This window comes from Protopterus annectens, chromosome 6.part0 (genome assembly GCF_019279795.1).
Source record: "Protopterus annectens isolate FY-2018-M chromosome 6.part0, PAN1.0, whole genome shotgun sequence".
In the NCBI taxonomy this organism is placed as follows: domain Eukaryota; kingdom Metazoa; phylum Chordata; order Ceratodontiformes; family Protopteridae; genus Protopterus; species Protopterus annectens.
In genome coordinates, this window is record NC_056737.1 from 1,614,800,142 (window position 1) to 1,614,828,127 (window position 27,986).

Consider the following 27,986-nt stretch of genomic DNA (forward strand, 5'->3'; position numbering starts at 1 on the left):
TTACTGTCACTGAGAGTCAGGTATCGATGAATTAGAGAGCTAAAGTGTATATGTGAGGAGATTCTGCAATACATGGGGATGAGAAGGCCAAGGGCAATGTTGTGATGATCTATGTGCAGTAGAGCTGGACACAAACCATCCAAGTCTGCCTCCATATGCAGACTAATAAGGGTTTACCAGATACACATTGGAGACACAACTGGATGTGAATGAGGGAGTGTCTGCATGGATGGTGGATGAGCAGGCATTCACCACATGTATTTCAAGAATCCGGTGCAGGTATTCATGTGGATTCCCCAAGGAACATAGTCAGGCACTGTAAGAATTCCACAACACGTGATAGAACCTCTCAGTCAATGTTTAGGTTCTGAACTGTTAGGTCAGTATCAAGAGGTCCTCCTGTACCCAGAAAATCCGGCTAGCACTTGTCATGATCTCTTGGATTATCACCAACAATATCTTTGGAGAACATTATGTGTCTAACACCTTCCAAATGTAGCCAACAAAAAGCTTAAGAACTAGGTCACCAGGAAGCACAAAGCACATCAGAGTTCAGCAAAGTTACCCATTGCAAGTTGCATAAATCCAGGCACAAATATGATAGTTGCGATAAATCCAGGTACAAAAACCAGAAGATCAATACTGAAGTTTAATAAAACAATAAAAACACAATTAATGAAAGCACTTTTATCCAAGACAATCACAGACATCATCAGAATAGTACAAACCTTAAAACACACTGCTTAAATAGTAGTTTTAAAAGCTCTGATGTCATTCAAGCTAGTTAAACAATTGAGTGAAATTAAAGCCAAAGCACAATGTATGCACATCTAAAATGTGTAGCCTAAAAATACTGAAGATATTATTTTACATCTATATAAAATGTTGGGAAGATAAATGATTAAAATTCTAGTTATTTTAATTTTAAAATGCTGTCTATACAAACTGTATTATTCAAGCCAGGAGGTGATTTGCCTTCAGCTGTTAAGAGCTGACACTTTAATTCTAAAGCATTAAGTTTCAAATTCCATGGGCTACCTCTGGGGTCTAAAAAACAGAATCTAGCACCCATAATTTGAAACAGTGATCAGGGTTGCCCCCCACATTTGCCCAAAGCACTTTTTTCCTTTTTGTCTGTCAATGTCATAACAGTGTTCATAAATTATATCCCTCAGCTTTCTTTCTGGCTTCCCAATATAGAAATCTGAGCATGTCAGGCATATAGCAACATATACAACTCTCATGGAAATACAGTTGTAGTAGATTTTCCTGTTGAGCCATTCTTCACCGTTAATAACAAGTTTATCCCCTTCCACGATATATTTACAATAAGAACACCTTCCACATTTAAAAGTGCCTTTGGTAGCGCCTTTGTCATTAAAAGTATGTGTCTCATTGAGTTCTAACAGGTCCTTAAAGTTCCTGTCTCTTTTATTGAGAACTCTTTGCATATGCCCCAAGACACTGAATGACTCATTATCCACTTTAAACGTATTCCAGTTAGTTTTTATAATATTCTTGATTTGTGTACTATGTGCACTATATGTGGTAATGGATGCTCTGCTCTTATCATTTTTCTTGAAGCAGTTCAATTCTGTGTTTAAACTGTCTAGCAAGGGTTTGTAAACTCCTTCTACCCTTTTCTTTACTACTTCTGTATGAACTTCAGTGATCAGCTTGGCAGGATAACCCCTGGCAAGAAACATGTCTGTTAGTTTTTCTGTTTCTTCATAAAAAAAAAAAAAAAAAAAAAAAAAAAAAAAAAAACCTCTAGCTTGAGGCCATTCGAGCTGACCTTACCATTTTACATTTTATAATTGCTGGAAAGGGTGACAGCTAGTAAAATGAAGTAAGGTGTGAGAATAAGTGGGCTTTCTAAAAATCCTAGAAGTGAATCTGTGGTTGACCCTGTTTTTCTCTAAAAGAACATCAAGAAAATTAATCTCGTCTTTAGAATAGGTGAAAGCAAATTTTAGAAATTCCATTGTATTTTCAAGGAAGCACATAAATTCTTCTAACTCCTCTAATGTACCTGTCAAATAATGCATATATCATCCAGTACCAATAGTAAAATTTTAATTTGTTAAGGTACCCAGACTGCATAAGAAAGTTCTCTTCTCAATATGCCAATACAAGATTGGCATAAACAGGAGCGCAAGTCATGCATTGCTACACCATATTTTTTATGAAATAAGGAGCCTTTGAAATATACAAAATTAATGAACAAGACTATCCCCTGGATTCAATAAACTCTGTGCAAGAATAGCACAATTCTTGCATGGAGTGGTTCGTGTATGTATAGCACAGCAGCGCACCTTGCATATTCATGAAGGTGTGCTGCTGTTCTACCTATACAGACACAAATTGTGAACGAGTGCAGGGGGCATGTCCAAGTAGTGCATGGACATTGAACACGACCCCTGCACTCAGAAAGTGCCGTACGGCACTTTCTAAATTGATCTGGCATAATATTAGAGATTTACTCTAATATTATGTCAGTATTTCAGTGTCCACAGACATTGAAACAAAATAAATGATCATTTCAGTGCCCATGGACACTGAAATAAACATGGCATCAAGAAAGCAATGCAGGAGGTGTGTGACAGGTTCTGTGATACACCCCCTGCATTGCAAAGTGCCGTACAACACCTTTGCGATCTGTTAAAGCAGGAAATGTGTGCAAATGCACACATAATGGGGGATAAATCCCTCAAAAGGGACATAACACACATATTGCCCATAAATTTAGAAAGTTGATAGAAAACAGGTCATGCATTAGCATGAATTACCGAAGGGTAGAAGCCTGAAAGCTAATGTATGCCAATATTCCCTGACAGACAACAGTGCATGTGGACAAAGGCACAAATAATGGAGTGAAAAAAAAAATAGGGACACATCTGAAAAATTGCCCTCACACAATTAGAAAGTTGATAGAAAACAGGATATGTATTAGCAGGAGTTTCTGAAGGATAGAAGCCTGAAAGCCAAATGAATGCCATTATTACACAATTGCAGTCCTCAATGACTTGTCAGAACACCACAAGACTCACTTATATAATATAATAATATAATAATAATATATACTTTTTTTTCTAGGCTAAGGAATGTTTAAGCATAGCTAAGCGAATTTTCATGTTATGGCCCTCCACTTACTATAGCTTAAACATCCCATAGGAGATAAATACAAATATACAGGTGAAATTTCCAAATTGAGATAGTGTAGTAGTTATAGTCCTGGCTTTATATGCAGGCATGCATGGTTTGAATGCCAAGATCGGCAACTTATTTTTCTATGGGAAAGTAGTGTTAAAATTATTTTTGTAAACTTAAATTATGTAACAACTGATTTTTGCAAACCAGGGTAGTGTAGCTGGTGTATAATGTAAGTGTGACTGTATATAACATGTGAAACTACCCATGTATACACAAGTGCCGTGTACAGTATAGTCACACCCCTTGCCAATATAAGGAAAGCAGATAGAGGGATGTATTGTAAAGTATATGATATACACTTAATAAATGAAAGCACTCTTTTGATATATTAAAAAAAATTAAAAGTGAGCAATGATTAGCAATTCTCAGCTATGGTTAGCAAGTGTAACCATTGCTAAAAAATGATTGCTAAGCAGCAGGTAGCTCAGCTAAGTAGATTTGCGCACAGTTAAATGGTTCTCAACAACTTTTCCTTTAAGCAGTGTTAAAACTGGCTTAGTGGATTTGAGCACTGCTTAGCGAGCTTAACCTTTTCAAAATGGTCTAATGACAGCAAAGGGTGGGAATATAGCACTATTTAAATGGGGCAGGTGGGAATACAGCCATAATCTGTTATAGTCCATCTGTGCAGATACAGTGGCTGGCATTGGAAATGGAGTGCGCTTCCGGGCACAAAGCTGAAGCATTCAGGAGTCCAGGATCATGGCTGAACTCCTAGTAAAAAACCATAAAGACAGACTGGTACAAGGCCAGTACCAGAGTTCCCAATACAAAGCGGAGGCCTGAGACCATCTCGCACGTGACCTCACCAGTGCTACTGGCATCCCCCAGACTGGTAAGCAGGTATGCCACTACTATGCCGACCTAAAGCAGAGGCAGAGGGATCTCTTGGACCAGTGGATCCAAGACAGATGGGCCCAAAATGCTCCGGTAGTGGGTAAGTATCACTATCAAGTAGTTTGTTGCAAATACTAGTCTGAGAATGTGCTAGACAGAAATGCATAATGTGTGTTTTTCTCCCCTACAGCAGCAGCAGAGAGGGTTGTGAACATTGACGCCCATGGTGACAGACTGCTGAAGCTGCGCCAACAGGCTGGTGAGTACAAATCTATTTTGCAGTATATAGTCAAAATAGCTACTGCTAGTATACTCTTACTGTGTGAACTGAATAAATATAAAAGTTTGACTGACTAATATTGATGAGAAATAAAGACCCTTTACAAAAAACTGTTGTGTTTATTCTGGTAAGTTGTCGTGGACATATATACTGCACTAATCTCTGAACCCTGAATAGTAATGTGTAAAGTAAAAAACTGTGTTCCATGCAGCATTGCTTTGTGTTAACCTTTGCTTTCCAGACTGTAGTAATTCAAAGGATTAATGCACAGTACAATAATTACCTGTCATGCATGAATCACGGGATTTCAAGTTCAGACTGTCTAACCAAGAGACTATTAGGCAGAAACCAGGGAAACAAGAAACAGCAGTTCTCAAGTAGCTCATTGTGATGAGAAATAGCTTAGTTGTTAATTTTACACACCCAGACACGGTTTGAATCCAGGGAGTGGTACTAAGATGTGTGCAAATCTACATACAAGAAATCAGGAATAAATGTAAAAACATTCAGGTAGTGTTAACCTAAATTTTCCCCACAGTTTTACAGGTTTAAGAAATGTTGCTAGTAGCTGTATGAAGGGTATACTAATAAACTGTGTACAACTGTTCAGTTGTCACACCACATTCCTGCAAATGACAGCAGGATAGGTACATACAATATGCACTCTTCCCGAATCATACCTCTCAACTGTATAGATATTCACTGAATGTTCAGATATATGTCTCAGAGTTTTGGTTTGTTTTACACAAAGTAGCGGTGTCATGGCAAATCAGTGGCAAATCATTATAGACTGGAGTTAGAAAATAATGATAGATATAAAAGTGTCAAATGTCATATTTTTCAGAAAAGCCATGCAAATGCAAAACCTGTTATGCTATCAACCGTCTGAGTTTATAAGAGCAATATCCAAAAATTGTCCATATTTATGGCCATTTGTCCCACTCTCATGTATTGCTTTGTCCAGATGTCATGTTCTAAGAGGTTGAGAGGTATGTTCCCGATACATGTCTCCCAAGTGTCACACTGTCACGGCTAGTGGTCACTGCTGCAAATAATCCTGGACAACCAGTTGACATATGTCAGTAGCACGCTCACATAACAGCAGGTCAGGGTACTCCTCCTGTGCCAGATATGTACCCCTGACATGTACGAATCCTCTCTAGTCATGTACCCAGAGTTGTCAGAGTTTGCCACATACCATTCCAGGCTGACAGTTTAATAGGTATATTTGTGCTACAGAAGCTATGGGCAATAGGTAGATGTAAAGTGAGGGCAGATCCATAGAGTATTGAGCAAAACTGTTGTGGAAAATAGAAGCATAAACTGATGTTAATGTTCTTTTTGCCTCTCCCCCCACCCTTCATCTGGAACAGTACAATAATTCATATACTATCGGTATGTTCTACTCCAAACCTAATGTTGTGACTTGTGTTATTTTATCGTTCTTATATTTGATTGCTTGCATGTTAACATACCTTGTTCAAATACCATTGTCCGTGGCCTGTTGCCATCAATGTTACTGGCATGCTGTTATGATGCATACTGTTGTTCCATTCCTGCATGCATTCTGTTTGCTATGCAACTGTTCCATATCTGTTTTATGGGGTTAACTGGAACACCCATGCATGCTGTTATAACTAATCTTGAAACGTATTGTTCATAACTAACCAACATTATCTGTAAAACCTCAACACCATAGTGCATCTGGGAAGGCAGATCCCAGCGGATCCACCTGTCCCACCTCATCTGGCTGTGGAATCAGGCCTCAGCATGTCTGGGATGCAACCCGGATCTGCCTCCTCCACTGGTCCTGCACCACCTTTGGGTGGAACCATCTCAGGGGATGGGGACCACCCCCCCTGGGAGCAGGCGTGGACAGGAGGATGTCACCCATCATCAGGTCTGGAGTTTGGTGTGCAGCACCTTTAGATCTGAGTTTGGAGATCAGCTGCGATGGGTTGAGGGCCATCTGGCACACTTCAAAGGTCAGGCTGCCCCTCCTGTCCAGCCCCCAGCACAGCCACCTTTGGGGCCATGAAGGTGCAGTGGTGACTACCCATGGATGGGGATCTCAGTCTCACTGTAACCATATGGGGGCCCATGGGCTTCAGATTCCCAACCACCCTCCTCATCAAATGTACTTACCCCCTTTATGTGTCATATACCACCCCTGTCTGCTGTTTTGTCTATCTTGTATGTCTGTCTCCCTACCCAACCTACCTCCCCAAACATGCCTACAATCCTTCCTCAACATCCCACTCTCACATTAAAAAAAAGAAAAGGCATCTGTCCCAAAAAAAAATGTTGCCCCATACATAGATGTCCATTTCACACACATGTCCACTTGATATATGTAATCTGGTGCAATTGGCTTAACAACACATTTCTGTTGTCCTCACCCATCTCTCTGGAGTTTTAGTGTCCAAATTTACCTCCAAATTTTGTACAAATGCACAGCTGTTGCTGTATAAGAAATGGACATCTATGGACCTTCCCTACACCCATTCTGCACATCCCTAGCTATCTTTCATATTGTTTTTCCCTCTGCATGCCATTTTTTTCACCACTTTCCTATCACCCCTTTTTTATTTTCTTTTAAAGAAATTGGTGCGGGTTTAAGCCTGAGTAAGCGGGAGTAAGCAAGTTTGAGCGATGCTAAGTGGATCCAACACAGATTAAGCATCTGTCCATTTAACAGTGTGTTGGGATCGCTTAGTGTTGCACAAATCCACACAAACCAGCTTACAACTGCTTAAAACTGCTTTAATCACTCTGTTTCCATCAGCCACTGTTCTGCCTAGCAACAAAATAATCAGCCCTGCCAAGTGTACACCATAGTCAGAGCAATGTACCACTACACCATTTAAGTTGTAAGGATTGCCACTGCTTTTTCAAACATATCATGCAGTAGAGTCATTCAACAGTAGGGAAAAGATTCCATAGAATCAGTCAGATTTTGTATTTATACATATACACATGTATATATGTATGGAGATGCATATATATATATATATATATATATATATATATATATATATATATATATGGAAAAATATATACATACTATTAATAGAGATATGCATATAAAATATATACATATATATATATATATATATATATATATATATATATATATATATATATATAATTATATATATATATATATATATATGCTCATAACGTAATGTCATATCTCACAACCATACCTCTCAACCTCTTAGTGCAAGAAATCTGGCCAAAGACTGTCCAAATGGGGGGACAATGGGCCAAAACTAGGGACATATTTTAAATATTGCTCTTATAAATGTAGACTGTTACCAGGGTGACGGTTTGTTTCAGTATACATGTTCTGAAGGATGTGAGTTCTGAAACTGAAATGTATGTCATCATTTACAGTCAGAAATCCTCAGATCATCACAGTGATTTACCAGGGATAAAAAAATAGTGAATTTGTGGAACAAACCAGAAATGTGAACAATAAACCTGGACATACTGCAACAATCTGGCCAGTTGAGAGGTAGGCTCAGAACCCCTTAATGCAACAAATCTGGACCAAGCCTGGTAAAGTGGGGGGAGAAAGCCATGAAAATAGGGACATATCTGAAAAACTGGGGTCAATAAGCTGACACAGTTGCTGCAGTAATACCCTCATGTCTGTCCTAACATATATTGACTGAAATAGCTCAAGTGCAACACTCAATTACTTCTCACTAATTAGTGACTGAAATCCTCACATCATCCCACTGATGTGGCAGAAATACAGAACACTTATGGGGGCCAGGCAACAGTACATCCTACAAATGTCTGGACATAACATCACATTAGGGAAAATACACTCAGTTGCTAAGCATGTCACCAAGCACCATCCAAACTACAGTCAGACTGACACAACACTAACCCAAATCCGCTATGGGGAATTACACATGTACTGGCAAATATATCAGGCACTCACTACAGGGATGTAAACGCACTAAAAAATAGACACCGGTGTGAATGTGGATACGCATAACGAATTCCACCACAGTCACAGTGACATACCTGTAAGCCAAAGGAACAGTACAGTATAAGAACTGTGTGAACAAAAACCTCTCAACATGTTTGCCACTCACACACTACCCCTACATATACTGGCCCAATTCACAGTCTCCCAGTGTTGGTTAATGGAACCCCTTTGTGAAAGGGAATTACTGTTGCTGTTTTCCAGTCTGCTAGAACAAAGCCAGTACTTAGACTGTAGTTGAAGAGAGTGCCAAGTGGTTCCACTAGGTCCTGTTTTAGACCATTTAGTAGGCAGCCTGGTATGTTATCTGGTCTCACACAGACTGAGTTTTTGGCCATGGAGAGTGTGAGTATGACCTCCTCTTTGGGGATACTAGATAGAGGACTGGTGACAGGTATGCTTTAGGGTATGTCTGGTGGGACAGGAGGGTGGCGTTTGCACCAAATCTATTGGTAAGCAGGTTGGTGATGTCATCAGGGTTAGTATGTAGAGTGATACCATCCACTACTAGCTCAACACAAAGCTGGGCCTTCCCTTTTAGATTTCTGATGTAGCTAAAGAATGCCTCATGATTATCTTTAGCTAGGGATGCTAGTTTAACTTCATAATTGCCTTTAGAAGACTTTACAAGATATTTAATTTGCTTGTTCAAGTTGTGGAGGGTGTCCTTCCTCTGCTGAGTCAGTTCCCTCTTGTTCTTAGACATTAGTTTCTTCCACTTATTGTATAACCTATTTATGCTTGATGCCCACCAGGGTGGCTTGTTTTTTTTTTTGTGAGGACCTTGTTTTTATCTGTTCAGGTACAGCCGAGTCTATACATTTGTATAAGTGTTTATACAGGGCATTTGTGTACACTCCTGTATAGCAGTCATTGTTGACAGTGGTAGCAGGGGTCATTGCAATTATTTATGGCATCACTTAGGAAGCTATAGTTCGCTTTAGAGAAATATGTCATCCTTTTTGCTCTTGAAGGGGGTCAGGTATCATCATTAATTTGAACAAGACTGAATTCTGATCAGATTTTACCAGGGAGGGCAAAACACAGGGGATAGTGCAGAGACCCCCCTATGTTGGTGAGTACTAAGTGTAAGACATTCAGGCACCTTGTGGGGGTGCAGACTATCTGTTCCAGCTCATTTGTATTAACAAAGTCCAGGAACCTTAGGGCAAGTGTGTTTGTGTTTATGTATGACTCCCAATTGATGGAAGGGTAGTTGAAATCACACGACTGGTGTTTGGCTGTATAGTGAGTGACTGAAGTAGGTCCAAGTAGGCAGGCAGAGTGGTTCTCATGGTGGGGGACTTATAGTTAACAGTGATATGGAAGGGGGTTTTACTTACTGTTAGTTGGACTTGGAGTAGGTCTAGGGAATCATACTGTTTGCCCAGTCTTGAGGTACTTTTGTCTTTAATGAAGATGTATACACCTCTGCCTTTGGTTCTTTCACACTCATTTTGATGTCTTAATGGGTGGAAGGCATTGTAGTCTTGCATGGCTGGGGGGGGTTCTCTGTGGCCTTGAACCACGTCTCTGTGGCTGTACATACATTGGCATCTTACAAGGTAAGGAGTGCTTCTAGTGAGTATAGTTTCTGATTTAGCCTCCTTGCATTAAGCAGCATAACCAAATTTGTCTCTAGTGGATTTCTTTACATAAGGAATTTAGTTTTTCTAACATTACCTAAAAAAGGCTCTATAGGGGAGGCAAGTATCTTTGCCAGTAATCAAAAGCCAAGAGGCAACAGGTGAAGATCATCTCTGGCAAAGCAACGTGATGTGTCGCCCATATCTTCCCAAGCTAACAGATACTGGATCCCCCTGGATTGACACCAAAAGCGAGGCTAATTGTTGAAGTCAATCATTTTTTGCTTATAGTCCAAAAATAAGGAAACTCAGTGATGAACTGCACAGTCACGAAAAACCAGCAAAAATAAAAAAACAGAAAACTTTGCAGAAACATGGAGAACAATGAATTAAAATAGAACCAGCAAACTTTAATGTTGAAAGCGCTTTCACACACTACGGTACTTCATCAGACAACACTATGCATCCAAATAATTATTAAATACTTTCCAAAAATTCAAATCAGCCAGTAAGAATTCTCATCTAATTAAAACTGTGTGCAATGTTTAAAGTGCTCCACACACAAAATAAATACATACATATAAACATGTATTCATATTACCAAATAATAAAATAAATTAACTTTTTAATTAATTTACGTGCTTTCAAGGCTGGTTTAATGGAGACTGTCTCATTAAGACCAGAGCCTAAATGTGCATCTAGTCTAAGCAATATTTTTTACGTTTTAAATACAAATCATCAAACGTCAATATTGAGTTTTTGTATATAACTGTCTCTGTAGGTACTGAAGGGGTTTTTACCACAGAGTTGTATCGGAAGGAATGTTATTGTCCTTCATTTTTGCATAGAACTAATATGCATCCTCAACATATCTTTTCTAGTGTGATACAGGGACAGACTCTACGAGTAGCCAGATTGACTTGTAGTGATGATACTCTACACAATAGTTTAGATATGTTGAAATCTGAGTTTGTAGGGAGGGGATATGATGAGATGGCTGTATCCAAAGCTATAAGTACAACATTGAGAGAGAGAGACAAGGTACAGCCAAACCCTATTTTTCTGGTACAAATGCCCCTAAGAGGTCCAAGTATAAGCAGCCTTAAGGTATACCCGTAGTTCTTTCTTACAGCTCTGATGTGAAATACATCAGAGAGATTTTGTATAAAAACTGGCACATTTTACACACAGAAGATGCAATTGGAGGGGTGGTGGATCCACAACCTAGAGTTGTGAATAAAAACAAGAGTACACTTAAACAGCTATTGTGTTATCCTAATACCAACAATATGGATCAACCTAATGTAAGAGGGACAAAGAAATGCAATGGCTGTAATTTTTGCCATCTTATTGATGAGAGTGGACAATTTATACATCCTGACACGAAACGTGTTTAGAATTTTAATTTGCAGGCTGATTGCAATACCAAAAATTTAGTTTATTTGGCTTACTGTACTGTATGTTTAAAATTCTATGTAGGTAAAACAAATAGAAGGCTTTGTGAACATATAAGAGATCATATGCATTGTACTAGGAAAGAGTTGGTATATAGTGCTTTAGCCAAACATACCCTATCAGCAGAACAAACACATTTATTCACATTTCAGGTTATACAAGTTATATATGAAAATATTAGGCTGGGAGACATCTATGCCTATACTGATATGGCTGAGATAAAATAGATTTTTACACTAGGTGCACATTTAGGCTCTGGTCTTAATGAGACAGTTTCCATTAAACCAGCCTTGAAAGCACGTAAACTAATTAAAAAGTGAATTTATTTTATTATTTGGTAATATGAATACATGTTTATATGTATGTATTTATTTTATGTGCGGAGCACTTTAAACATTGCACACAGTTTTAATTAGATGAGAATTCTTATTGGTTGATTTGAATTTTTGGAATGGATTTAATAATTATTTGGGTGCATAGTGTTGTCTGATAAAGCACCGTAGTGTGTGAAAGTGCTTACAACATTAAAGTTTGCTGGTTCTATTTTAATTCATTGTTCTCCATGTTTCTGCACAGTTTTCTGTTTTTTATTTTGGCTCATTTTTTTGTTTATATTGAGGAATCATCCTGGGTGAGGGTAGAATCCTGCTTATGGCTAGAGACATACCTTCCTGGGACCAATCTGATAACTCAGTCATGTCTCTCTTCATATAGTCCAGTGAGGTACACTTCTGCCAAGGGCGCAGGGTGGCCTTCTTAATGCATGATGACTGGTTTTAGTTCTTAAATGATATCAAACAGTCTCGATTCAGCAAGCCTAAATCTAGCCTATGCTATAAAATGCAGAAGTACTACAAATTCAAAGTGCAGAAAATCGAAGTCACAACCACAAAAAAGCAGTTTAAATAAAGCAACAATTCAGTAGAATACTTCCACAGGAGTGTAGAACACAAACCTTCCTAGTGTGAAATAAGTGGTCTGGAATCCAAGTGCTTAAACCAGAACAAAGACACTTAGTACAACAGCCACGATAAGCCTTCAGCCAGCAATTCCCAGCTGAGAAGGGCAGAGGCTACCCTCTCCTTCCACAAGAGTGTAGACTACAAACCTTCTTAATGTAAAACAACAGGCCTGAAGCCCAAGTGCTTAAACTAAAACTAAAAGGCTTACAATAACAATTACAATATAATCCTATACCAAACAGATTACAGTGAGATGTCTTTTAATCTAGCCACATACATCATGTCATGGTTAGTAGGCCCTGTGTTATCTTGATGAGAAAGCCCTGTCCAGCTTCTGCATGTGTCTAGTGTGGTTCATGTAAAAGAGAGAATTATATTGTATTACTGTTCTGATGAGTCTGACTACAGTACTGTCATACAACCCAGAGATCTGAATGTGATGGCATGTCTTATGATGTGCACCATATGTATGTACTGGAAAATCATTAAAGAGAAAAGTTAGAAAGTAATGACATACATTGCAGTTCCTGACCTCACAACCCTTACAAGGGAATACACTAGAAAGTACTGACATGATGATGCTATCCAATGCATAACCTTTCAAGGCAAAAATAAGTGACGGATACAATTATCAGCTCAATAACACAAATGCAGACATACTAGGTACTAATGTAGCAATGTACCCTGTGCATCAGACACAAAGCTTTAGTATCCCTGAATCCAAAACAGAGAAAATAAGGATATGGCACAGTTATCATCACTTGCACAGGATATTGGGGGGGCAGGAGGCCTAGGCTGACACAAAAGGTTGGTGAGTGTTGTAAGTAAGAAAGGGAAGCAAGCAGGTTGAACCATATAACTGTTTTGTGTGTGTGTGTGTGTGTGTGTGTGTGTGTGTGTGTGTGTGTGTGTGTGTGTGTGCGTGTGTGTGTGTGTGTGTCTGTAGGGGTCCTCCATGTGACAGTGACGTGTGAAAGTCTGCAGGAACACAGCCAGGCTCATTTCTAGCTCTACATCTTGGCATGTTGTTCAGGTGTGACCCATGCATGGTAGAGTTGACAGTTTATTACTGTCACCCACGACCACGAGAACTGGCTCTGACAGAAGTTGCACTGGCACCTCCATGCTCAAGGTTAGATGCAGTGCTGCTACTTGAGCATGACTGAGTCTACTGGACATGTTCCCTTCATGGGAATGCCCAGGACCACCACCCCATGGTCTGCCATGTCTGGGTGTGGGCAGCTCACTCACAGATGGACCAGTGGAAATTCTGCCACTATGAGCATGATTGGGCATGGCTACGATGGCTATCAGCAGATGTTGTGGATAACTTACACCCACAAAGACAACGTTCCCCTCCCAGCAGACATTTCCATCACAGAATCACAGACACTGCTCATTCCATGACAGACACCCCTCGGTCCATCACAGACACTGCTCATTCCATGACAGACACCCCTCGGTCCATCACAGACACTGCTCATTCCATGACAGACACCCCTTGGTCCACCACAGACACTGCTCATTGCATGACAGACACCCCTCGATCCATCACAGGCACTGCTCATTCCATGACAGACACCCCTCGGTCCATCACAGACACTGCTCATTCCATGACAGACACCCCTCGGTCCATCACAGACACCCCTCGGTCCATCACAGACACTGGTCATTCCATGACAGACACCCCTCGGTCCATCACAGACACTTCTCATTCCAATGTGTTATTCATCCCATGCAGTGAATTGGCAACATGGTGGAGGCAGTCAGCCTGTGCTGCATCTACAATCCTGAGCATTTGCCTGAAGTGCCTTTCTGAACATGCCTGTGCCTCCATGACAGCCCTAAACATACATTGAGTGACATGAGAAAAGACACCTGCACTAGGTGGAGGAGGGACAGCAGGCCCCGTCCAAGCACCCCAATCAACCATCCTGAGCGACACCTCTATACCTCTCAACTGTACAGATTTTCACAGAATGTCCAGATATTTGTCTCTTATTTTTGGTCTGTTTCTCGATAAAATTGTCGTTTTCTGGCAAATCACTGGAAATTCATTAAGGACTGAAGTCAGAAAATAATGGCATACATTTGAGATTCAGTCTTCATACCCCTCATAAAATTCATGCTAATGCAAAACCTGTAATTCTATAAACTTTCTAAGTTTGTAAGAGCAGTACTTAAAAATGTTCCCTATTTTTGGTCCTTTGTCCCATTATTAAGGCTTTATCCAGATTTCCTGCTCTAAAAGGTTGAGAGGTATGAGCACCTTGCTCACACTTGGGCTACAGCTAGACTCAACAGGCGCTGAAGCCACAGTAACCACACTTCCTTGATTAATGTCCTGGCCTTCCACCTGTCCAATATCTGTGGGCTCAGTAGACTGGGTAGGAGTAGGCCTATTGGGAAAATGAAGTGGGGTGTCTGGATGTCAACCTCTGCATCCAACTGACTGTGTCTCAGTTTCCCTACCATCATCATCAGTGTCTGATGAGATACTGACATCAGGTGGCACAGGGCCCATACTCCCACTGTCATAATCACCTGTGATAAAAAGAAAGAAACACAGGCATACAATAATACCTGCATTACTATGGTGCAATATATGCTAAACAACTAATAGTGCTGTCACTATTACAGACAGTACAGCAATACACACAGCAGATCTAAAATGACACATTATGATATATTTTTTAAATTGATATGCAGTACTGACATACATTTATTTGGCTTACCAACTGCAGGAGGCATATGTTGCTGGATTCATGACAGTCCAGAAATAAGTTAGGCAAGAGGTAAGGGCAACATAATCACATTTAACAGTAAGTCAGGAGGTACTACACATACTCCTCTATATTTGCATTAACTGCACATTCAACAATAATGTGGCTGACAACTCCAAATTAAGCTTATCACTGTAGCAATCTTCGATCTCCCCCCTAAAAATGACATGTGACAGAGAAGTAAATTTTATTTCAATTGTTTAACTATACAACCATTTTCAACTAGTCAAATTACAAAGACTACCTGGAAGCTCCTCCTGGGACTCAGAAGGAGTGGCTCCCAGGTCAAGTACATGCTGTGGTCTACTCTGCTGTGCATTCTCATGTTGGAGGATATTCATCAGGAACTCTTTATTGGGGGTAAGAGGTGGTGCTGTAGAAGGCCCTCCCCTGGTTGGTTACCCTTTGGTCTCGAGCAACAGCAGCAGCTCACCTCCATGCAAAGGTAATCATGTCAGTGGCCCTGTGGTGCATCTGTTCATATGTCTGCCTGTGGCCACCCACAGAATTGCTGTTGGCAACAATGTGCTGCCATAGTCATAGCCTTTCTTGCATATTGGGCTGACTCCTTCCCAGCAGAAATGTCCCATGTTGACGGAGAGCATAAACAATGATATTGTTCTCTGCTTCACTGAAGGGAGGTCTCCATCTCACTGTCATTTTGTGTCCTAAAAGACAACAGAATGATAATACACATAAATATCACAAAATTACAATGCAACTGTTTCAAGATAAACCAGTAAAGGTAGGCAGTCAGTAGTTCCCACTGGAAAAAATATAAAACAGTCTACAGATGTGAAATACTAACAGGCAGGATGCAAAACAAGGAGAGTAGCAAGACCAACATATCATTGTATGTGCCATAGCACTAACTCAACTGTGCTGCCAGTAAGAACAGTCCATTCTAGTTTGTGACACAAGCAGCAACTTTTCTTTGCTTCCCTCACCCACAAAAGAACAGGTACATTAACCATTTTTCTAATAAAACATCTCTGAAATGCTAAACATGCTTTCAAAGGACCTGTCCCCAAAACATTTGTACATATGTATCACAAAGCTTTTTATTTTTATGTATTCTCAATCATGTGTACTTCTGAAATGGCTTGACAAACATGGCCATGCCATCAGTACACTTCTAACTAATGCATACAGATAAAAGTGCAAAGGCCTTTGCTTCACATTATTCATTAATATATTCCAGCATATGCATTATGTAGGTAACAAAATGGGAACATATCTCCTGGAGTTCAATACTCCTCTGCAAAGATAGCTTTGGAACAAATTGGCTTCTGTGAAGTCATGCAAACATGTTGCAAGTGACCTCACTATCTGTTTGGCTAGCTGCACTTTTGCATTTTTATAATGGAGTAGATTATTAATAGATTGCATCTGTCTTAGCCTGTGTTTCAGAAATGATAACTACAGCATAAGCAGCTCAACTGCATGCTAATCAGCCAATCTGGTGGAGCTATTCAACAAGTTATAAAGCAACCATTTATACTCCATGCTGGATTTTCCTGTGGATTTCAAAAGTAGTGGAGTACAGACACAGAAAGTCTACACAGACAGAATGTTAGGAGCTGCTGCTGCTTTACTCCATTTGTATGTGCTACAGGCTGCAGGCAATGCTGCTGCTGCCAATAGGCCTAGGCCAAGGCAGAGGTGATTTTTCAGGCAGTATTTAACTTATCACAACATACACAGTGTGTACATTGTAGAGTGCTACAGGGTGGACAGTGACACAATACAGGAAGTCTGCAAACTCAGCTGGCCTCAACTCAGAGCCAGAGCTGCATCACAGTCAGCCTGAACTAACACTGTGACAACTGTTGCATTTACAAGGTAAGTCCTGAACATGTACTGTATTGTACAATAATATGGCATATCCTTGTGTTTTATCACTTGGCACAGTAAGCAAGTAAAAGGTGGGAGATTTGCACACAAATTAATGTAACATGACAGCAGAGAGTTATTTGACTTGTATATGTCCATTAGCAAGTAGTAGGCCTCAGGCATCAAAGATTCAGACATTGATACCTTTCCAAAATACTGATGATCCCTCCTTGCCTTCAGTTGAGCATCATACATTTGTAATGGGAAATCATAACAGAGAGAAGTTAGAAAGTAATGAGACACATTGCAGTTTCTAACTTCCCAACCCTCACAAGATCAAAAAGGCAGGATGCAAAACAAAGCGAGTAACAAGGGCAACATATCCTTGTTTGTGGCATAACAGTAGCTCAGCCTGAGTCCTCCCTCTCCAAAGAACAGTGTACCTTTGCATGTGCCATAGCAGAATCCCACCTTTGCACCCCCCAAAAGAGCATTCTATGCTTGTTTGTGCCATCCAACATGGCGTCATTTGATGGCAACTGCATATCATAGTATTCCCAGTTAATATCCTCACACATTTTAAGGTAAATGATATAGACTGGCTTATACACTGCATGTCTCTGAGTACTGGTCAGATAAATGATGAATGACCAAGAAACACAGAAAGGTAAGACAGAGCTGTATATTTGCAAGGAATAATCACTATATTCAAATATAGTAAATATAATACATTTACAAATAGCAGGTTATGCCTAGGTATCAGTTTACATTCAGCTGCACTTGGCTGTGTGAGGAATTACTTCATTTATTTTGCTGCAAAGCTGTTTGTATGGTAAACATGGATAAGGCACCCATCCTGTTTTCTGAAGGTGCATTGGAATGAGAGTTGGGATCCAGATCTATGTGGACATATCTCATGTGTAAGAACATTTTCTACTGTGTATGTCATAGACTGATTTTCTTCATTTCAACTCTTTCTCATTTATTTAATTTTTTTGGGGGGGGGCCACTGTTTGTGTGATGCACTGCTTAGCACAAATGACTTTGTCTGTGCTCATCTCATTTGCGCATAGAGAGGCAGTGTACAAACTGGACAAATGGACCACCCAGGCAGCAGACAGGTCCCAGACAGCCACAAACATAAACCTGCTGCATTCAATTAATACTACTGGCCATTGCTCAAACACATTGTCCAGCATACTCTTGAGCACCGTATTTGAGCAATGGTAAGTGATGTGCAACACTTTCAAATGTTGCAAAACCAAAATGTGTGCACTCTTAGTAAGTACAATACCCGCAATTGTCTGGAAAACATCATTCTACATTAGTCTTGCTCTGTGGTTAGCATAACAGGTGTTCATGGAGAGGTTTTCAGATTCTGTGCTCAAAGATGGGGTGTCCAGGAATCCAAAATGTTTGTTGAGCTCCTAGCCCACAGACTTTTTCAGAGGGACTATCGTGACTTGGATTACAAGACAGAGGCATGGAGTAGTCTTGCCCAGGCTCTGACCAGTACTACCAGTATCCCCCACACTGGTGAACAATGTAGAAATCACTACAGAGACCTCTGGATGAAGAAGAGGGATACCCTCAGCGATTCAATCAAGGAATGTAGGACTGGGGGCACCCCACAGATGTGTAATTATCACTTATAGAGATAACTTGTAAGAGTTAAAAGCTGGGTAATTTTATGACTATCCAGTTCATAACAGGGCACACTATAGTGCAAATTGCAGCCATTAATCATTGATGTATGCATATATTGCACATCTGTGTGTTCCAATTACACTGATTACAGAAGGCCATTTTTGCCACTGGTATAGAGGTCTGAAGTTACATTGCAATAATGATGAAATCCTAACAGTATTCTACATTTGGGAAGAGTGGTTTTTGAACCCACAACCCATAACCACTGACTACTCTCTAATACTGTACTCTTATTTTGTCATACAAACTACTGCATGCATACTTTCCTTTTACAATTTAGAGATGCATGCCCACTGTTATTTGAGAATATGGAACTGTTGCTTTTTGCTACAGACTAAGGCATGCATACACTGCAATTTCATGATTATTTATTATACAGGCACTTGTGTAAATGTGCTAGTCAAATGGACCATGTCTACAGTTCTCCTACACTTACAGCTATTGCCACAAGAAGGTTGCGAAAATAGTTTTGTATGTTGCACTTCATTGCTATAATCTGCAATCTCACAACAGTAAAACAAAATTTGCACACCCTACATTAGAACCCCAGACCATCTGCATTCGGCACCTACACTTAACACCTGCTGCCATAGAATTAGTGACATGATATGTCATATCTTGGTATTCACTGTAAAGGTTTTGCTGTTGATTGCAGCACAATGCCGCTTACTATGTTTGCACGATGGCCAGTTGTATTAATTGAATGTGGTTCATTCCTCCAGTTTGTGCACTGCTGCACTTCACACAAACCAGGTGAGCACAGCCATACATGTTTGTGCTAAGTGGTGCATTATGCAAATGATGGCCTCAAAAAAAATGGAGACATAGTTGAAATGAAGAAAAACATCTGTAGCAGTGCCCCAAACAAATTTTAATGAAGACAACAAAGCAATTCCTGTGCTGTCCTTCAATCTGCCTTCTTGTGGCAATAGCTAGAAGTGTAGGCTATGCTCAGAACCTAAACAGAGTTTATTGAATCCAGGGGAAGTTCTTTCCAGACTGATTACTTTCGGGGAATTACCTATGGACATAGTTCTTGCCCTCTTGCCTTCAGAATCAGGATTAATCCAGAAATAATTAGGGACAATCAGCTACTTCTTTAAATATTAGTACTATTAATTTGGGAAGTTGACAGAATAAGGGAATGTGAATTAGCATGTATTTTCTGAAGTAAAAGAAATCTATAACAGTAATTATTATCATTATTTATTATGGATAATCCTCTGCCATTTCTCCCACAAAACAACAGTTTTAGGATGTATTAGGAGGGACAAAGAAAAGTCATTTGCCAAAATCAGGGATATCCCTGAAAATCATGGATAGTTGAGATGTATGCCTTCACAACAGCATGGCTCCATTATGTAGGTTTGTAAATTCATAGGTACTTACTAGACTAATAATCTGTAGGGATTTTAAGAAGTCTAAGCCTTACATTCCCATGGTGGTTTTTAGCCCTTATATTTTGCATACAAATAACCCAGAGATGGGCCAAACAAAAATTTAGGTAAGACTTCTTTAAATTGTACATAGTGGTCACATCAAAACATTCACTGTCTCTCAGAATAAAAGTCATAGAAAGAGACTGAATAATCTATAGCCAAATGTTATGATGCTGCAGGTGAAGGTTAATGACTCTCCCTGTTTCAGTGCCTCTTGCTGTTGGGAATGCATCAAGGACTGATTATACAAATAGGTGTACATGCAAAAATTAGTTGCATGATATAGATGTGATAAGCTCTGGACTTTTAAGGTTGCATGTTTCTGTGTTTCTGACAGAAAGTAAAGCTTACATGCAAGTATTGAGTTGTTCAATTTATATACACTAGTTGCTGTTGGCCTCTTCTTATTGCTGTTCCACATAAATTTAAATGAATTTAATACTACAAACCTTTTTGTGTTTGTTAACTCTTATCTGGGTATTTTTAATCCCGTCTTTTCTGCCTTCATACATCTGCATAAATAAATAACAGTGATTTTAATGAGCTGACTGCTATTTAACTTTGCTTTCCTTGCACTTTTACTATTTCTTGCATCGTCTGCTATTGCACTTTTGCCTGTTATTATACTATTTGTTTACACTTTTTATCTTGCTAAGTTTAGTGTTATTTTATTATTATTGCTACATAAAAGTCTGTCTACTGTTTTACATCACTTCTACATTGTACCCTTGTGCTATTTGAAGTTATTGTATTGCCTTTTGCACTTTTACCATACTGTCATGCACAGTGCATTTTCTCACATTTTGTGATCTGCTTAGGTTCTTTGCATTTAACTGTTATTTCTTGATTGGTTGCACAGGTCTGCTTGCACACTGTTTTGTACTGAGACCATTTTTGCTATCAGGCCACTGCTGTTTGACTGTTGCATGCTTTCTTGCCTATTAACTAATGGAAGATTGTTTTTACTATTGGACTTTGTTTGCTACCAAACCATTTAGCATTTAAACATTTATTGTGGAAAGTTATCATAGTTATTCTGCTTTTTAAACTACTGTTGATATCTATTTATCTAACCATCTCTGTCTACATGTATGTATTATGTATGTATATATATTAGTTTTCTTAGATTGTTTGCATTTAACATTTGTTGCATCATTATCCCCTATCCAGTTATTATCTTTAATCTGTCCCTTATTTTTGCTTCCTACTTTACAAACCAAAACCTCCTGTTACAACTAGGGAGAGTAACTTGTAATTTATGCCCTTAATTAAGAATCACCACACTAAATGTGTCTCTTATTTTCAATACCTAACTAACCTTATAGTCGCCACTTTAGGCATTTATTTTCAAACACCATATTTCTTAGTAGTTGTTACCATATTCATAATAATCCCTTCAGCTCCTGTATCTCCTACGGGTAACGATACAAATAATCTGCTCAAACCATTCCCTGGCCTCATCAGTACCACAATTTAACTAATTCTACTAAATGTACATCACCATGTAGCTATGAGATGATAGTATTTATATTCTGTTCAGACTCTTGGCACTAGACATTCTGTGGAAGTGTAGGAACGACCTCATGTTTACCAACAATGCACTACTCTTAGATTTTTCCACCTCTACCTGTGAGAGATGCATCCACCAACTTGCTCTGGAGGCACATCTCTCTGTTCTCACCACTGTCAGTAATCAATACAAAAAATGAAGCTCCAAAAATATTTGAAGAGAAATATAGGTGAAGGCATCCGGATATGAAAAAGTTCACAATATAAAAATAAAATCGCAAAGGGGAAATGTAGAAAAGATGATTAATGATGTAGAAATTAAACAAATAAAGACAGAACTGATGGACCACTTGCAAAATGAATTTAGTGTGGAAACTCCAACGTAGGCAGTGTCACAACATAATGGATCAGTGAGTCCTCAGATAAAGGAGCAGTTGGTGGAGCCTGATGCATCTGAAGAAGATTTGCCACAAGGCAATATTTTAGAACCTACCACAGGGCAATATTTTAGAATCTCCTGTATAAAAACTGTATGAAAGTCCAGGTGAAGTTGTGCAGCAAGGAAAGGAGCAAGAAATAATGGTAACTCTGACAAAAGTAATGTTACAGAGTGATAGGTCAATGGCTTCCCATATGGTGTTGTAGCATATGAAGCAAGATAAATCTGAAGATGATATGTCACAGGAAAATGTTTTGGAACTTTCTGTGGAAAACTCACAGGAAACATAAGAAGAAAGAAGATGCTCTTAGTCCAGAAGAAATTAATCAAAGGAAAGACCTGCTTTATTTAACAGAGATGGATAGAAATATAAAGATAAATGAAGGAAATACATTACAGTAATTAAATAATACCAAAAATGTTAGAAGATTGGTAACACAGATAAACATAATAATCAGGACTATTAAGAGAAATTTGTGTGATATAACAGAAATAAATATGAATATATCTGTGCAATTAAACTAATAATGTATAAAGTATTACCACAAAAATATACAGTAACAAAGGAGAGGAAGGGAACAAGTAACATGCCCCCATGGAAGCACTGAACGGAGAAAACTAGAAAGCAGTTACGACAAAAAGTATCACTGTTACAAGACTAGAGAAAACAGAACAGATCAAAAATACTTAGAAAGATATATGTGGCAAAAGCAGTATACATTGTCAAAACAGACCAGGATTTATCATAATCCAATAATAAAATATCAGCACAAGCAGAAAACCATAAAAGGTATACAGATAAAAATAAAAGAAAAGTACAAAATAAGTAATTAGTTTATTACCCAAAAAGGTTTTATACAGAATGAGGAAACAAAGCAAAAGGCATAGGATCATCACCATAAAAAGAAAAGATAGGTACATTTTAGAAAAGTATTTATGAAGACTCTGTAGAATGCAACAGATAATTCAAGGAACAGTAAGAAGCAGTAATGTAGAAGATATGAAATGGGATAAAGTAACATCCATAGAAATTGAGAAAATTAAAAAAAAGCTGCTAATTGAAAAAACCCAGGCCCAGATGCAGTACCTAACCTTTACAAAAAGACTGTGCCTGGAATAAGAATTACATTATGTGCACGTCCCAAACAGACTTCAACCTAGTTAACAACAGGGAAAATTATACTCTTCCTTAACAGTGAAGCTGCAAGCCACTCAAAGAGCTATATAGATGAATAACTTGCCTTCTGACAATATACAAATTATATACTGGAACTGATGCAGAAAGAGTATTTAGAAATTTAGAAAAAATCAGTTATAGCAAAGAACAAAATGGTAATAAAAGAAAGTCACATGGAACAAAGGATGATTTGTTGGAAAACAAAGCCATGATAGAGAGCTGTTAAAAGGGTTACAATTTAAGCATGTATGGCATGGATAGATTACCAAAAAAAAAAAAAAAATTTGGTAGAATCCCACATTCATGGATAATGGAATACTTACAGATACATGCAATATATTTTACATAGTTTGCTTACACTGCTGTAACTATAAAACAGTGGCAAGCCAATCTACAGCCATGACAAAGAGCACTTTATTAACCTAAGGATGAAAACTCAGAGGGATATTCTAGGATGATTCTTCAACAGCATTGATATTTTGTAATTTCCTGTTTAGTTAACAAATTAGGCTATGGCAACAGTTTGACTCCCAGAAACCAATCATGTTTAAAGACAACATATCTACCTTGTGTGTATGACTTAACATTGTATAGTTCATTAGATGAAGAGTTGAAATCACAACTACACACGGGTAATACTTTCACATATTCATATAAGAATAACATTTGCTTTTGATGAATGTGCACTGAGGTATGGGTCTTCTCAAAACTGACTACATGTATAGCTCTGCAATTGTGGGACTGCATACATATCTCCTGACCTCATCAGATCCAAACTTAGTGAAAATTTTAAAACACGAGGAGGAGAAGTCCAAGATGACATATTTGCTTAGTTTTGTAGAAGCATTTCAAAATAAAGTGGGAATAGAAATCAAACCCAAAAGTAAAAAAAAACAAAAGAAACAATATAAGGAAATGATCAGACAAGAAGAAAAAAACCTTGGAAAGTTCAAAAATATAATGGTAATTATAGAGCTTTTTTATTAACTTATCCTTGTTGACCAGGTTAGTCTGACTAGGCTGGTAGTCTGTTTTCAGGGGAAACCTGAGATAATATTTTTACTACTAAAGGGAAATTTGATCAGGGCATGAGGGAACTTCCATTGCTCTTTTTGATAGGTGCCATGGGATCTTTTACATCCACATGAGCTACCACCAACTCAAGAAAATGCACCTCAGTTCAATGACTCATCCAAATGATGATATACTCATTGGTGTAGCACCCCCCCCTTATGCTGCACTACAAGGTCAGCAATCGATCTACCTGATGTGGGAATAAAACCCACAGCCTTCTACACCAAAGGTGAGTGTGCTATCTGCTGCAACAGTGATACTAAGAGATTGTTTGGAACAACCTCATATTGTCCAAGACTTGACACAAGAATGGTTAAGGAGAGGTGAATTGAAACCAAAAGATGAAAGTCTAATAATGGAGGCCCAGGAGAGTGAACGCATTAGTTTACAAAGTCCACTGAAAATGTGGGAGAAACAGATTAATTCAGGTTATATAAAACTGAGCCAAAAACAGTTGCACATCTTCTTGCTGGGTGTGCTACACTCATGGCAGATGGCTGGTATATTGAAAAGCACAATGATATGGCAAAATTGTTGCATTGAGGATTGTGCAAACACTACAATATATAAGTAGTTGAGAAGGTTTGGACATGAACCACAAAGCATTAAGTGAAATCAGAAGCAATGTAGCAGAAGCCCTGATATGTCCTTAAGGGGTCATTTTCATATAACTTATGGCCTTCCATTACAGGATGTTAAAGGTATTAAACAATGAAGACACTTGCTTGGCTGGATTCTTTTTATTTTATTTTATTTTTGTGCAGTTTTTATTGAATGGTTTATCTGTGTGACCTTTTTACCCTTTAGCTTGGAAGCCAGTTGGGGTATTTTGCAGGTAACTTATTGTTTGTGGACATCAGGTTTGACTTTCAGCTCTGTGTTTCTAAAGTACAGCCAGCAATCCATTTATGCTATACTAATAAGGTCATAAAAAGGCCAAAATGGCATGTCGGCAGCTACCAGGGTTTGGCTTTATTGGCCTGAATGTACTCATAAAAACTTGGTAAAATGCAAAAAGGCATGGGCATTCAGAATACATTTAGGTGAAACTAGGTTTGCCAACTTTTTTGTGGCTAAAACTGGACCAAGGCCCCACCCCTGGCATCACCTGTAACCCCGTCCATTTCCACCCCTCTCCCATCCACATTCTACCCATTTTGTGATGTCAATGTGGCATCAGCTGATGGGGAACACCCTCTTTTTCCATTCCTGATGCCTACTTTCTGCCAATTTACTATGCTTTTCTGTAAAAAAGCATAGTAAATCCACCTATTTAACAAATTCTGATACTCTGTTTCCTTTTTTGAAATAGAATACCGAAGTTTGTACAGTGTTTTCGAGACAACCAGACAATTGGTTTGATTTTTGGACAAAAGGGATAGGTGGCAACCCTACAGCCTGAAACCAATATTTTCTTAAAGGCTAATTTATATATATCCCATGGGCCACCACTGTAGGAGGTTTAAGGTACTAGACAGTGAAGACTTTCACTTTGCTGGATCTATCTAGCAATGTATAAACAAAGGAATAAAAAAGCCACATTATTCTGAGTTGGTCTTTTTTCAAAAATACAGATTTTTGCATTTCTAAGAAGGTGTACCCTAAATAGTACCTGTAGTTGATTATGAGAACTATGCCTGATATGTTGTATAAAGCTGAAGCTCAGAAGCTCTCTTGTGACTTCACTACACCACTCATGAGGTGACATCACAAGGATGACTTTCTAAGCTTCATTGATAAGAAAGACAGATAACAGCTAGATAATGGAGGTATTTATTAATCTCTCTCCCTCTCTCTCTCTCTCTCTAGATATATATATATATATATATATATATATATATATATATATATATATATATATATATATATATCAAATGTATAAATATACAATAAGATCACATCCCTGGAACTGGATGCCATACCTTCAGTAATAAGCTGAAAAGCTGGACAATAAAAAGGGTTTTCTTACAATGGTGGATAGGTGCTTGACCAAAAGACAGTTCATTGTCTTCATAGGTCTCCAGGTCCCTAACTACTGGATCAGTTTTCAGGGGTGTACTTTCAACCTGATAATTGCAAGGAATGTCATGCTTGCCAAAGGGTACTATTATACATTTCTTGACATTTAGTTTTGGCCATAGTTTTGACACCAGCTATTTGTTTGGGAGAGGACCTCTTGGAGGATTTTGGTGTCTTCTGGGGAGTTAATGATGGCACCAAGTTTGCAGTGATCTGCAAACTTGGTCATTTATAAACCCTTAACAGAAGCTTTGACCTTTAAGAAGTAAATGTGAAAGAGTAGTGGCCCAAGGACTGAACCCTGGGGGTGCACCTCTAGTGACATGTCTTTTGGAGGAGGTAGAGACACCCACTGTAATTTCTTGGGTTCATTTAGTGAGTCAGTTTGCTATCCAATGAGTTAAACAGGAATGAACATTTAGCTGTGATAATTTATCAACAATACCTGAGTGTGGGATGGTGTTGAACACCTTTGTATGGTCTAGATATATATGTTGTGCACTAGTATGCCCTTGAAAAAACTGAAAAGGCTGGGGTTGAAAATTGTATATTACCCACATCCTTGTTTATTAATTCCATAATGATTTTTTACATAGTCCTACAGGTGAAGCTGGTCAGATTTATGGGTCTGTAATTATTCAGGTTCATTGACACTTCAGCTTTCTGCATGATGAGGAAAGTAGATATCCTCTGTCTGGTGGAAATCATTTTGAGGCTGATATTGGACAGTGATCGATTCCCAGTGGGAGTGGGTGTGCATCAGGGTTTAGCTCTAAATCCATTGCTGTTCATATTGGGTGATGGATTGTATTAGCAAACAGATCAGAGGGCATAGACCAATAAAGTTTCTGTATGCAGATGATGTGGCATTACAGGCAGACTGTGAGTGAGAACTTCAGCAATGGATATGGGAATGGAATGCAAAACTGAAGGCACATAAAATGAAACTGAGTACAGATAAGACAGTTGTAATGGCAGAAAATGAGGGAAATCAGAAGGATATGAAAAATGGGATACAGGGGAAAGTAGTGAAACAGGTTAATGGTTTCAAATATCTGGGAGAGTTTGTTAAGGAGAAGGAAAGTCTGAATGAGGAAGCAAAAGCTAAAATCAGAGGGGCTGCAGCCAAATGGCACAGAGTGCCAGGCAGTGTGTCACAGAAGAATGCCAAAGAAGCAGAAAACTAAGTTGTACAAAACAATGCTGTGACCAGTACTACTGTATGCTACAGAAACCTGTGCTATGAAGGTAGAGCAGATGATGAATACAGAGTTGATGTAGATGAAGTGTCTGAGGTGGGTGATAAGATGCACTTGGTGAGACAGACGAAGAAATGAAGACATCAGAGCAGAAACTCAAGATGTTTCAGTTACAGAGAAGCTCAAAGAGAACAGATTACTGTGGTTCAGACACAGGTACAAGAAAGCAGAAGACATCCAGGTGAAGAAGATTTGGGACAGATAAGAAGGCAAGAAGAAATGAGGGCATGCAGCAAAGAGATGGATGGAATGTGCGAAAGAAGTCCTGTTACAGTCAGGCATGACTGTAGAAGAAGGTAGGAAAGTGACATTGAATTGAGAGAGATGGGAACAGTTGATATGACTTCCTGATTCCATGTAGAAAAATGGGAAAAAGGGGTTGATGATGATGATGACTGAATTGTCCCTGTAGGG